The sequence below is a fragment of the Haliotis rufescens genome, unplaced genomic scaffold (assembly GCF_023055435.1).
Source record: "Haliotis rufescens isolate VD_foot unplaced genomic scaffold, xgHalRufe1.0.p SCAF_2, whole genome shotgun sequence".
Lineage (NCBI taxonomy): Eukaryota > Metazoa > Mollusca > Gastropoda > Lepetellida > Haliotidae > Haliotis > Haliotis rufescens.
In genome coordinates, this window is record NW_025963890.1 from 59499065 (window position 1) to 59513257 (window position 14193).

A 14193-nucleotide genomic window follows, 5' to 3' on the forward strand; every position below is an offset into this window, starting at 1 on the left:
AGTTTTGCCTTATTTGTAACAGTATAACCACTCACAATTATCGAATCTACACATTCAGATTGTCACTCACAGTAGGCCTTCGTGTTTCGTGTATTGTATCGTAACAATAACTGAATAATGCAATTAACTTATAATAGTGTACAATTCGGACAGTTATGTTCGGATCAGGGTTATAAAAGCACATATATTTACTTGAAGTGAGATGGGAAGCATACGGAATAGCAACGTAAGGAGGATATAATTTACCTGGATTTCTAGACCGGTAATCAATTTACATAATGTACCATTTTGATTACTTCCTTATACCTTCAGCATATCTTTAATTAAACAGGACACGGGATTCAGCCGCAACCGTCTATTTAATCTAGTATTGATTCGATTGCCGCTTTGGAAACTCCGCACAGTCAGGTCTTCCGATGGAAACGTGGACATCAATATTAAGTGGTTTTTTTAGTGTTCAGTTACATTGTCTGGTGAAAGTAGATGTCCACAAAGACGTTGTTTGTATCGAAGCGGTCGCAAACGGAACGGCATATTGTCAATGAGCTAACTAAACAGTTACAGCTATCAAACAATGAAAGCCAACCAGACAATTCAAAGAAAATATGCACCGACTGATATGCTACGTTCCACATTGTATGTGCAAATACGTCCTCAGTTGCTTCCACTATAATTGATTGACTTTGAGGCAATTATGTTTCTGTCACAATGACTGTTTGTAGCTAAGAGACAGATTCGATTTTCAGGGGACCGGTGGCTTGGATTAAAAAGATATTTTTAAATTTCCAGATAATATGTCCCCAGGTTTAAGGAAATATATATTAGTTGGGTATCATTGATGTCCTACATAAATGAAATGTTACGGCCTATCCTCTCACAAATATGTTTTTGTGTGTTTTGAAGCATCGACCAAACATGCTCTTTGGGATATCATGTAAGGGGTTCTTGAATTGGAATTGCAGATATTTTGGGCTAAGCCTCCAGTTCCTGGTTACGATGGGTTGTATATCTTATGGTCTCATCATTCCTCTGGAATGTCTAACAATTGCGATTTGACAGGCATTTTTCTTCCAAATATAATGTTAAGAGCTAATGGTGTTGAATAACGGGGCGTTGTTTACAACAAGCGTCAAGGCGGAAGTATCTGCACCTAATTATATCTGTATACATAGCAAGTAGAGGAGTGTACCTTCACTTAGGACGGTGTTTAGAGTCCGACTTAGAAAAACATACTGATAACATACTGCCGATCATCACTTGTTGGTTTTGTCTATAATGGAATTTCAATGTAATCAAACAAATATTTATAATGTGATAAATTTCTGAATACATATAAAACTAGGGCTTTTCAATGATTATCATGGTAATAAATTTCAGAATAAAGTTTAAATTGAGAATTTGAAATGATTTTCATCACTGTTGAAGCTTCGAGTTCACAAGTTGTAAATTAAGAAAATTATGACAATAACAGGTTCTTACAATCGTTCGACGGGACGGAAATGGGCCGGCGGTCAAAGACGCCAAGATCCGTAATGCACAGTTCCATATCGTGCCAGGTTCCGTGGACTGTGTGTTCGAATCCCAGAATCTCCCCAACTGTGATCATATATGAACATCATACCCGTGCTCGCGGAATTGATGCAAGTGATACCCGTCCTGGACCAGCATCACTTCGGGCCTTCCTCCCACGTTCAAACAGTGTTTTTCACTCAATCGATAGCTTTATGCGTTCGACCCCGCGAAGATCCGGGGTAGAATAGGTCTTCAGCAAACCATGCTTGCCGTAAAAGGCGACTATGCTTGTCGTAAAAGGCGACTAACGGGATCGGGTGGTCAGGCTCGCTGACTTGGTTGATGCACGGTCATCGATCCCAATTGCGTGGATCGATGCTCATGATATCAATCACTGGATTGTCTGGTCCAGACTCGATTATTTACAGACCGCCGTCATATAGCTGGAATATTGCTGAGTGCGGCGTTAAACAACGAACCAACCAACCAACTTTATGCGTTCGACATAAGTTATATAACCAGCTTTTCTATATCATGAAAGCGTATGTGTTATCTTGATACAACGACTATAGTATCAATCTTCCGTCTCCGTGTGTCGGAATACAAGCAACGGTTGCATGACCTATGAACGTTATGAGTAAGAAATACAATTTGACCTGAACTGGGATCGGTGAACATATGTTGTGGTCTTGATAGACGGGCGACACTGGCATGTTAGCGGGGGTAGTGTCATGATCACAAGTTTGTTTGATGCTAGCTTCTGCAGTGTAATTTACTGCCATGTTCATGTGGAGTCAATATTTGGTTTATTGCGTGTGGCTGAGAGAGAAGCTTGTTTATATCACACTAGGACCATGTGGTTGTAGTTTGTGATATTGGCACACGCGTTTTACAGATTATTATTGTAACCCAGATTATAACCCAGACTGTAATTAAATGGACGCGTGGTGACATTGTGTTATGAAAGCGAAATTTTATGAATAAATCACGATAAAGTGGTAAGACCTACTTCAGCGTTGTAAATACATTTTATAGAAATAACTATCACACTGACGAAAGACGGTGTGCTTCAAAGAGATTTAAAGATCGCTAGTATGTTTTGCACTTAAGGATGCTAATCTAATTAAGTGTGTATTATAATTATATGTTAAAGTACTCATTCATATTACCTAAATTTGTACACAAAGTTTATATAAACTTGTGCAAATAAAAGCGACAAGTCCGTTGCATTATTACGGCTGTATCATAAGCATGTTTTTAAGAATTACTATTAAACAGTGATGAGACAGTGTCATTCAAAACTTGAATAGGTATGTACATTTATTTACCTAAGTGAGTGAGTGAGTATGGTTTTAGCTTTTAGCAATATTCCAGCAATATCACGGCGGGGGACACCAGAAATGGGCTTCACACATTGTACCCATGTCGGGAATCGAACCCAGGTTTTCGGCGTGGCGAGCGAACGCTTTAACCACTAGGCTACCCGACCGCCCCCATTTACCTAAGACGCAGTGAGGGAGATAAGTATAGATAACAGATTACCAGGTAGTCTGATTACTGTAGTTAGAAAGCCATGTAGCAATATAACAAATAACAAGATAACATATCTTGATAATCAGGTTGTTTAATTACTGTAGTCAGAAAGCCATGTATCAATATAACAAATAACAATATAACAGATAACCAGGTAGTCTGATTACTGTAGTCAGAAATATAGAATACTAAACGAGCTTCCGTCTAATACCAATTTTATGAAACGTGAATAGTTGTGGTATCCGACGAGCGAAAGCGAGTCAGATACCACAACTATTCACGAGTTTCATAACATTGGTTTTACACGGGAGCGAGTTTAGTATTTTATTTATTACTTGCCATTTATAACGTTTTTAGAATTATCCTCTCGAGTGTGAATAGGCTGACACCTACACGATCCACGGCATAATCCAATTGAGTTGGATTGAGTTGAGTAATACTTCAAACACGTCAATAGTTGAAACGTATGAATTTAATACCATACAACGGTCCACCTTTAGAATTCAGGCGTCCGTTCCACAAAATTATCGTAGCGTTAAGGTTATCGCAACTGACATACTTTAACTTAGACCAACGACTGTCGTTGCGCTACAGTAGGATCGCCTTGTGGAACGGGCCCTTGCACCTCAAAGTTTACAATCACGTCACAATACCCGATGACGTAATTTGTGGAATTTTGTTGCAAGATCCTTCGGCGAAACAATGCCATGTGACGTCAGCCTAGCAACAAGGTTGCTGGGGTCATCGAGTGTGCATAAGCTCCTCTCAGTGATCTATTATCTCCACACACAATGTCGTTGAATAAGCCAAGGTATGTTGAGAGCTTTCAATATTTGTTCGTGAAACGTGTTCCGAGAGTACATAAGCACGCGTTTTGGTATTACACAATGTGTAATACAGCTGTATATATATTAAACGGGTGATCTCTTCACGGGCAAGTAATAAAGCCATGTAGCAATATAACAAATAACAATATAACAGATAATCAGGTAGTTTAATTACTGTAGTCAGAAAGCCATGTAGCAATATAACAAGATAACAGATTACCAGATAGAACATTACTGTAGTCAGAAAGCCATGTATCAATATAACAAATAACAAGATAACATATCTGGATAATCAGGTTGTGTAATTACTGTAGTCAGAAAGCCATGTATCAATATAACAAATAACAAGATAACATATCTAGATAATCAGGTTGTTTAATTACTGTAGTCAGAAAGCCATGTATCAATATAACAAATAACAAGATAACATATCTAGATAATCAGGTTGTTTAATTACCGTAGTCAGAAAGCCATGTAGCAATATAACAAATAACAAGATAACATATCTAGATAATCAGGTTCTTTAATTACTGTAGTCAGAAAGCCATGTAGCAACATAACAAGATAACAGATTAGCAGATAGCACATTACTGTAGTCAGAAAGACATGTAGGAATATAACAAGATAACAGATTACCAGGTAGCACATTACTGTAGTCAGAAAGCCATGTAGCATATAACAAGATAACAGATTACCAGATAGCACATTACTGTAGTCAGAAAGCCATGTAGCAACATAACAACATAACAGATTAGCAGAGAGCACATTACTGTAGTCTGAAAGACATGTAGCAATATAACAAGATAACTGATTACCAGATAGCACATTACTGTAGTCAGAAAGCCATGTAGCAATATAACAAGATAACAGATTAGCAGATAGCACATTACTGAAGTCAGGAGTCCATGTAGCAATTTAACAAGATAACAGATTACCAGATAGCACATTACTGTAGTCAGAAAGCCATGTAGCAATATAACAAGATAACAGATTACTAGATAGCACATTACTGTAGTCAGAAAGCCATGTAGCAATATAACAAGATAACATATTACCAGATAGCACATTACTGTAGTCAGAAAGCCATATAGCAATATTACAAGATAACAGATTACCAGATAGCACATTACTGTAGTCAGAAAGCCATCTAGCAATATAACAAGATAACAGATTACCAGGTAGTCTGATTACTGTAGTCAGAAAGCCATGTAGCAATATAACCAGATAACAGATTACCAGATAGCACATTACTGTAGTCAGAAAGCCATGTAGCAATATAACAAGATAACAGATTACCAGATAGCACATTACTGTAGTCAGAAAGCCATGTAGCAATATAACAAGATAACAGATTACCAGATAGCACATTACTGTTGTCAGAAGTCCATGTAGCAATATAACAAGATAACAGATTACCAGATAGCACATTACTGTAGTCAAAAAGCCATGTAGCAATATAACAAGATAACAGATTACCAGATAGCACATTACTGTAGTCAGAAAGCCATGTAGCAATATAACAAGATAACATATTACCAGATAGCACATTACTGTAGTCAGAAAGCCATGTAGCAATTATCAAGATAACATATTACCAGATAGCACATTACTGTAGTCAAAAAGCCATGTAGCAATATAACAAGATAACAGATTACCAGATAGCACATTACTGTTGTCAGAAGTCCATGTAGCAATATAACAAGATAACAGATTACCAGATAGCACATTACTGTAGTCAAAAAGCCATGTAGCAATATAACAAGATAACAGATTACCAGATAGCACATTACTGTAGTCAGAAAGCCATGTAGCAATATAACAAGATAACATATTACCAGATAGCACATTACTGTAGTCAGAAAGCCATGTAGCAATTATCAAGATAACAGATTACCAGATAGCACATTACTGTAGTCAAAAAGCCATGTAGCAATATAACAAATGACAAGATAACAGATTACCAGGTAGTCTGATTACTGTAGTCAGAAGGCTATGTAGCAATATAACATAAGATAATAGATAACAGGTAGTTGGATTACTGTCGTCAGAAAGCCATGTAGCAATATAACAAATAACACGATAATTGATAACCAGGAAGTCATGTTCCTGTAGTCAGAAAGAAATGTGGCAGTACAACTGTATCTTGATAATAGATAACAGGTAGTTGGATTACTGTCGTCAGAAAGCCATGTAGCAATATAACAAATAACACGATAATTGATAACCAGGTAGTCATGTTGCTGTAGTCAGAAAGAAATGTGGCAATACAACAGAAACGTGATAATAGATAACAGGCAGTTATATTGTTGCAGTCAGAAAGCCACATAACAAAATAACAGGTAACAATATACCATATAACAATATAGCAGATAACAGGTAGGCAGATAACCGGGGTCAAATAACAAGAGAAAAGATAACCAGAGTCCGCCACATAACAGATACGGAGGTCGTCAGATAGCCATGCACATGACAACAGATAAGCAAGTAGTCAGCCATAGGGCCAAAAATTCCGATAACTATATAACCATATAACCAGACTTCCAGATACCCACATAACGTTTCAACATGATCGTGCGATACCCAGATAACCTTAATACAGGATAACACAAACACTTGTAACCAGTTACCATCACCATGTAACAAGATAACCCGATAACCATGTAACCCTTGTCCATATAGCCATAGAGCCAGATAGACGAACAACAGAATAGATATGGTACATATAGCCACAGAGCCAGATAGACGAACAACAGAATAGATATAGTCCATATAGCCATAGAGCCAGATAGACGAACAACAGAATAGATATGGTACATATAGCCATAGAGCCAGATAGACGAACAGCAGAATAGATATAGTCCATATAGCCATAGAGCCAGATAAACGAAAAACAGAATAGATATAGTCCATAGAGCCATAGAGCCAGATAGACGAACAACAGAATAGATATGGTACATAAAGCCATAGAGCCAGATAGACGAACAGCAGAATAGATATAGTCCGTATAGCCATAGAGCCAGATAGACGAAAAACAGAATAGATACAGACCATATAGCCATAGAGCCAGATATACGAACAACAGAATAGATATAGTCCATATAGCCATAGAGCCAGATAGACGAACAACAGAATAGACACAGACCATGTAGCCATAGAGCCAGATAGACGAAAAACAGAATAGATACAGACCATGTAGCCATAGAGCCAGATAGACGAACAACAGAATAGATATAGTCCATATAGCCATAGAGCCAGATAGACGAACAACAGAATAGATATGGTACATATAGCCATAGAGCCAGATAGACGAACAGCAGAATAGATAGAAGTCAATATAGCCATAGAGCCAGATAGACGAAAAACAGAATAGATACAGACCACGTAGCCATAGAGCCAGATATACGAACAACAGAATAGATATAGTCCATATAGCCAAAGAGCCAGATATACGAACAACAGAATAGATACAGTCCATATAGCCATAGAGCCAGATAGACGAACAACAGAATAGATACAGTCCATATAGCCATAGAGCCAGATAGACGAACAACAGAATAGATACAGTCCATATAGCCATAGAGCCAGCTAGACGAAGAACAGAATGTCCAGACTACCATTAAACTAGATAACCAGATGGAACCATACCCAGCCTGGCTACCCTACATACTGATAATCCGATAAGCGGAAACTACATTACATTAACCGGATATCCAGATAACCCGAAACCCAGATCTACGGAGAAGCAGAGAGTCAGATAACCCGATGACCACAGGTCCAGATACTATGATGACCAGATACAAAAATATCCATAAAAGCTGATAAAAAACAGATGACCATATAACCAGATAGACAGCAAGGTAATCAGAGACACATAGCCAGATTCATATAACGAGCAAACCGGATAAATGGAACGTTCGATCTAAAAAACGAATTTACGTGATTCACTTTTCATAAATAAACACCAACGCGTTATACATTATGACAAGCAATATGCGTGCACAAATACGTGACATAAACCATGTAGACAGCTTCATCGCCCCATGGTACGCCAACTGATGGATCTGTGCTGATACAACTTACACTCCTCGTTATGCCCTTGTTGCTTATCTTGTAACACTTCATCTTCTCCTTCCTTCTAGAAGTAAACAACTCTTTTATAACATAAAATATAATAAACGCGACGAGTGAGATGCGATGATAGATTGCTTATCCTTATCTATATAAAATCAGAGTCATACGTACTCAGTTGTTTCGCCAATAAGAAGGAAGGATATAAGAAGGAAGCTAGAAAGTATCGGAACGTGGATAATCGCTTCAACCAAAAGGTCTGTCTTAACGTGTGTTACATATCATGGTTCTTTCTGCAGCATGTAGATAGATTTGCTTTTCATACTATTATTTAACCTTGATCTCACATGCTACATTCTAATTGCTTTTGGCGGTTTGGTTAATGAGATATTTTATGTGAAGTTACTCAATATAAAAAGGGGACTATGGCGCCGAATTTTTTAATCAGCAGATTTGTGTTCCGTGGAATCCTTTTATTGTTGTTGTGAAAACTAGATTCTTCCACGTTTGTTTGGTTTTTCAGCATCATAACCAGGTCATGGGTTTCTCTAAAGTGATAATCATAAACGACCTGCCTCACTTTGGCTTTCTGCCCACAGCATACTGTCAAACTCACTCACTGTATACCAATCCAACCGCTGTAAGACAAGGACAACATGTAACACCTATAATTCTAAGCATGTTGGTAGGCACATGCGTAAGTACAACTATCCTGTGGTTTTAGGGAGATGTTTTATGATGCTTAAGTCCAAGAGTATTAGTAGACATACTTATGCTACATTATCCGTTGCATATGTTTCTGGCCAAGACCACAAATGCTTTATCATACGAACAGTAGAAACAAGGTTCATCTGAACCACAGGAGCAATGATCTGCTACCTTCTGGTTCAACATTATGTACGTATAGAGCATTGACTTCATCCCCGTGTCCGGACAACATCAGCATCCTTCCACATTACAGACATGCTACATCGTGTACCTCTATCAAAAGTATCTAGATCCGGGATGCATAGCTCAATAAATAAAAGTGATAAAAACCTTTCCATAATCCTAAAATATTTAACGTCAATGCCATAGAATAATCACTCTTGATTATCTGCACATTCCATTTGGTGTAAAAGGCAAAATCGTGGTGGAAATAATGTACAAAAATCAATTTGGCACCATGTGCTCGTGAAAACTGCAATGAACTATGTCATAGGACCGAGACTACAAGCAGCCACACACACACACACACACACACACACACACACATACACACACACACACACACACACACACACACACACACACACACACACACACGAACACACACACGAACACACACACATGGACACACACACACACACACGAACACATACACACACACACACACACACACACACACACACACACACACACACACACACACACAATTTCCGCGTTACCTCAATTTCCTAGGTTAACAGGAATCGATACATCGTAAGACTCTGCAAGCCACTGCACCTATTATTCTGGGTCATCTGGTTGAGTAAACTCAATACGAAACTCTTCAGGCTAAGCCTGAGATGTTAACAGGTGGTTTATGTGTTCATTACGGCAATCCAGTACAGGAGTGACAGACGTTAGAGCGTTTATTGGAATACCTCCGGGTACCGGCCGATATTTTCTGCTACAGGTGCCAGACAGACATCAACGGACGCTTACTGAAGCTGTGAAAAACTACATGTTTCATCTCCTGAGAATGTACGTCCCTACATTGGCGTCATTTCAGGACTAGATCTTTGTATTTTTTTGACGAGTGAACGTTAGTAGCTGTGTGGATGAAAGTGGTTCTGAAGTATCCAATAATTAAGTTAAGGGGTTGATGTATGGTCTAGTGATAAGGTTATCACGTAAGTCTGTATGTTTATTCGTCACGTTTAGTTTTGTCGGATTCACAGTTGGGTAATTTAAAGGGGTCCCAGCTGGTCGAGAGCGAATACCTCAAACGCTCAACTTCCCACACTGTGAGGGAAAAGGGTCGGCGTGTATTTAATGTATGTTGCTGACAGATGTTATTATAAAGAGTAAGCGAGTGAGTTTGTGAATGTTGTGAACAGTTAGCAATGTTCCAGGAGATGAATGAATAGGCGAGAAGGCAGTGAATGGCAAAATGGAATTCGAACTTGTCCCATTCCACGACGAGCAAACACACTGACAGCTTGCCTACCCAACATCTCTTGAATAGTAAGACAAAATAGTGATGTTACATAAAAGGAACAACCTTGAGTCTTGTTTACGCATGAGGAAGTATATGATGAAGGAATTATTTAGAGAACTAACTTAACAGCTATAATATATAGGGATGTCTATAAAATGCAGTCAAAATAATTTGTTTTAAAGCAAGTACACGTCAGTAAGTATTCGAGAATTTTCTTATTTTAAGTACATTTGAAATTTAATTTTGTAGTATAAATGTATATAAAATGTACACGTAAAACAACAAAATTCCTCGAATACTTACCAACGTGAATTTGCTCAAAAACAAATTATTTTGATTTCACTATATTGACATTTCTGTCCCCGTACAAAACAAGATACATTTTATAATCCTTTAAAGGACGCTTGTGTTTGTTAAACACTTTTAGCTATTTGCACTGAGCCACACCTGCACCTGAGTTACCCCTGAACAGTTGGCATACACCCTTATCATCTGTGCATACACCGGTAAACGGGGGTCTTGATCTCAGCCTAGTTTTACTGCTGACTTCGGGTCAGTGTCAACATATCCGTACGTCAATGCAATGTGACTTTAAATTAAACACATTGTGTTGTTGAAGTACCACAGGTATGTTGATGTATCAGGTGATTTATGTCAAGCGTTACGTACAGCATGAACCATCTCCAGTAAGACACACATTACATCTTCCTGTTGTAAGTGTTGCCTCAGCTTTTGATACCGTCCCATCCCATCACACGGATGGTGATAGAGTAAGACAATTTGCATTGTGTCTGGGTCCTGAATCATTTTATTCGACCAGCACCATGTCGAGAATACGGTTTGCGATACAGATTGTAAGTGGTTCGTGCACGTTTGCACAGTTATAGTGCAATGTGATGGCTTGCATGTGTTGGGATATCCGCACGAATGCCTTTTTGCTGTTCCCAAGTAGGTCGGAGTTACCCACGTCGCGTTTCAGTGGCTGGTGGTGATTATGATCTTTAACCGGACAGAAAATCTTCGTTTTTGTTACATTTATATTCATACGGATAACATATCCCCGTCACAACAACAACAACTTATAATAATAATAACAAATAACAATAGTAACAACAACAACAATAATACTACTAACACTAGTAATCATGTCAGAAATAGATTCCACCACCCTGGCTCTTCCGTCAATCGCTTATTAATATATTTACCAATTATAATGGGAGGGTGGGTTTGATTAACGTAGAGGCTCTTCATGATACAATTGTTTTGTGCACTTTTGCCCACATTTATTTGTCCGATGATCCTCCTGTGAAGCATGTCAATGCTCAAGAAAGCAAGGCATTCCACAGTGTCCCTATACGAAGCAAGGATGTGGGACATAATCTCAATGTCAATGTTCATTTTGTTGATGGTTCTGTACTGATGGACAGTACAGGAATGAGTGCCAACCAAGCGAAGTACCTTATCAAATCGGTCCGATAGCCTTTCAAGGAGGGGCTGTCTGAACGACCACTGCATCGCGGTTATGTGCAGTGTATTGTGAAGAAAACCAACCCTGCAGAGTCATTCGCTTGGATGAAGTCGGCTGGCCTGAAAAGTGAAAAAGAAGGCTTTCTGTTTGCTGCACAGGCCCAGCCACTTCCCACTTGAAACCGTCAATGTGTGAATTTGCATCAAAATGTAAATATGAAATGTAGATTATGCAATGAATTTAATGAGGCTGTTCAACACATTGCCAGTGAATGCCCAGCTTTGGCACAAACGCAGTATCTTAAGCGACATGATGGAGTGGCTCGATCCTTTTATTACCGTCTTCGCCATGATTGTGGTCTTGACACAGAGGTCCATCCATGGTATGACCCAGAATATGTAGAGGGCGTCATGGGAAATGATAAATACAAAATTCTTTGGAATAGGCCCCTCTGGAGAGGTCTGAGGCCTGATCTTGTCCTTTTTGATAAAACCAATGAAATCATTTGGTACCTTCCAATCTTTTGTCTGACATTGGGAGAGTACCCGGGTTTTCTACCAGGGATACAGCCCTCTCTGACACTCTGGGTAAAGCAGAAGGCTGCAGTTTTGGGGAGTCATCATTTTTTCCGAAATGTTCTGGGTGGGTTCGACTAGGCAGCGCTTCCTGGGAGAAGTCCCATTCGCTGTCTGGGCTGCGTTTAGAATGGACAAGAGCCCTTATTTGTTTGTTTGTTTGTTGTTTAACGCCGCACTCAGCAATATTACAGCTATATGGCGGCTGTCTGTAAATAATCGAGTCTGGACCAGACAATCCAGTGATTGACGTCATGAGCATCGATCCATGCAATTGGGTTACGATGACATGCGTCAATCAAGTCAGCGAGCCTGACCACCCGATCCCGTTAGTCGCCTCTTACGACAAGCATAGTCGCCTTTTACGGCAAGCATGGGTTGCTGAAGACCAATTCTACCCCGGTTCTTTACGGGTGAGCTGATGATGAGCCTAATCATTCTGACTGTGCCAAGATCACCAAAACCCTTTTAGCTGCATTTTGTCTTTTATCTGTACTTAATAATAATGCACCTTTCACCATAAGGCCTATGTTGGTTAAGATGACAACAACAGCAACAACAACACATAAATAAAACTCGCGAAGATGATGATGTATTTTTTTCCTGTTATGCAAATCTATTGCAGTCAGCAAATGTGTGTCATCTGGTAATCAATACTTCACGACAAACAATTATTGATGCTATGAAATAAACCCCGACATTCGTCATGTACTGTATTGTCATGGGATGGAAGGATGTCAGTATCAGTGACTGATTCTATTTCTTGGTCTTTGCGTTACGTCCCGCGGGCCTGTAACATGATGACAGTCGTCATCAACTGCTGTCAATAGCCAATCACAGCTTGTCCATTTTCCTCTCTGATATATATTGACCAATCTGTTACTGTAGCCGGTAACCTTCTCGTCACGTTGTAGCTGTTTCCAATTTCTCGGAGTTCAAAGAGCAAGTGAAACAGCTGCTGATATCGATAGGATAATAGTTGTCAATAACGGCGTGTGTTCATATTACTCTAACTAGTTATCTCAAATATGATAACCTTTGCCACTGGCAGCCAGATTTCATGTGTTTGTTTGGAAACTGCGTGTTTATTTTGTAAATATGGGATGAATAATCGATTTTATTACATGAAGGAATATATTTAAGTTTAGACATGAAGAAAAGCAGTTTTGCAACCGACAGATTTGGATGCATGACTATCTACAGGTAATACGTTTTATGTGTCACTTCAACCTATATTCAATTATCGTAAAACAAACATATCGTTTAACCAACACAAGCTGTCACATATCGCCCAATTATAAGAAATGACAAAGTGCATCCAATTTGATATCATATTTATTTTACTCACATATATTATTTGGCACATGAGAGAAATATGTGTAGAGGCTTTAATTGTTGTTGTTGTTGTTTTGAATATTAAACAGCAACTTGTACAATGTATTACTTTGCATCCCCTCTCATGTGCACACTAAATAATGTGATTGATATATATGTGATATCAAATTAGTTGCAATTTGGCATTCCTCATGGGGAGATCTGTGACAGTTTGTGGCCGCTTGTATTGGTAAATAATATGACTAGCGCTATGATAGTATATGATGTTATACCTTCATACTCACACCCTGCACATTTTCAACATTTCAAACACGAAGTGTTGCCATGGATGTTGTCTGCATACAAACACAATTACACAATTACAAGTCCTCAGTTAACAGTGTTCTGGACGTCTTCACAGAATGATAACACAATCTTTAAGATATCACAGTTATCAACATCGTTGACTTTGAAACAGAATGACGTCGATGCACGCCATCACCTCTCTAACCATAACATCCCACACCTATCTCTGAAGTATTGTAAAACAAATGATTATTTATCGTCAGTTATCAGACACAAAAATACTATTATCATTCCGCAGGGTCTGATTGACACAACACGTGCACAGATATAAAAAAATGTTACTTTCATTTGCTTCGTGAAGCCGGGTGAGGAGAGATGCACGGTGATTCACATGGGGCGTACTTCGAG

General features: G+C 38.8%; 1 protein-coding gene across 3 annotated transcripts in view; it reads left to right on the forward strand.

The window, feature by feature from the left end:
- The window catches only part of LOC124142001 (prostaglandin E2 receptor EP3 subtype-like), an 80611-nt gene that overhangs the window by 36060 nt on the left and 30358 nt on the right, over window positions 1-14193 (forward strand). The gene's annotated exons all lie outside the window — the stretch shown is intronic.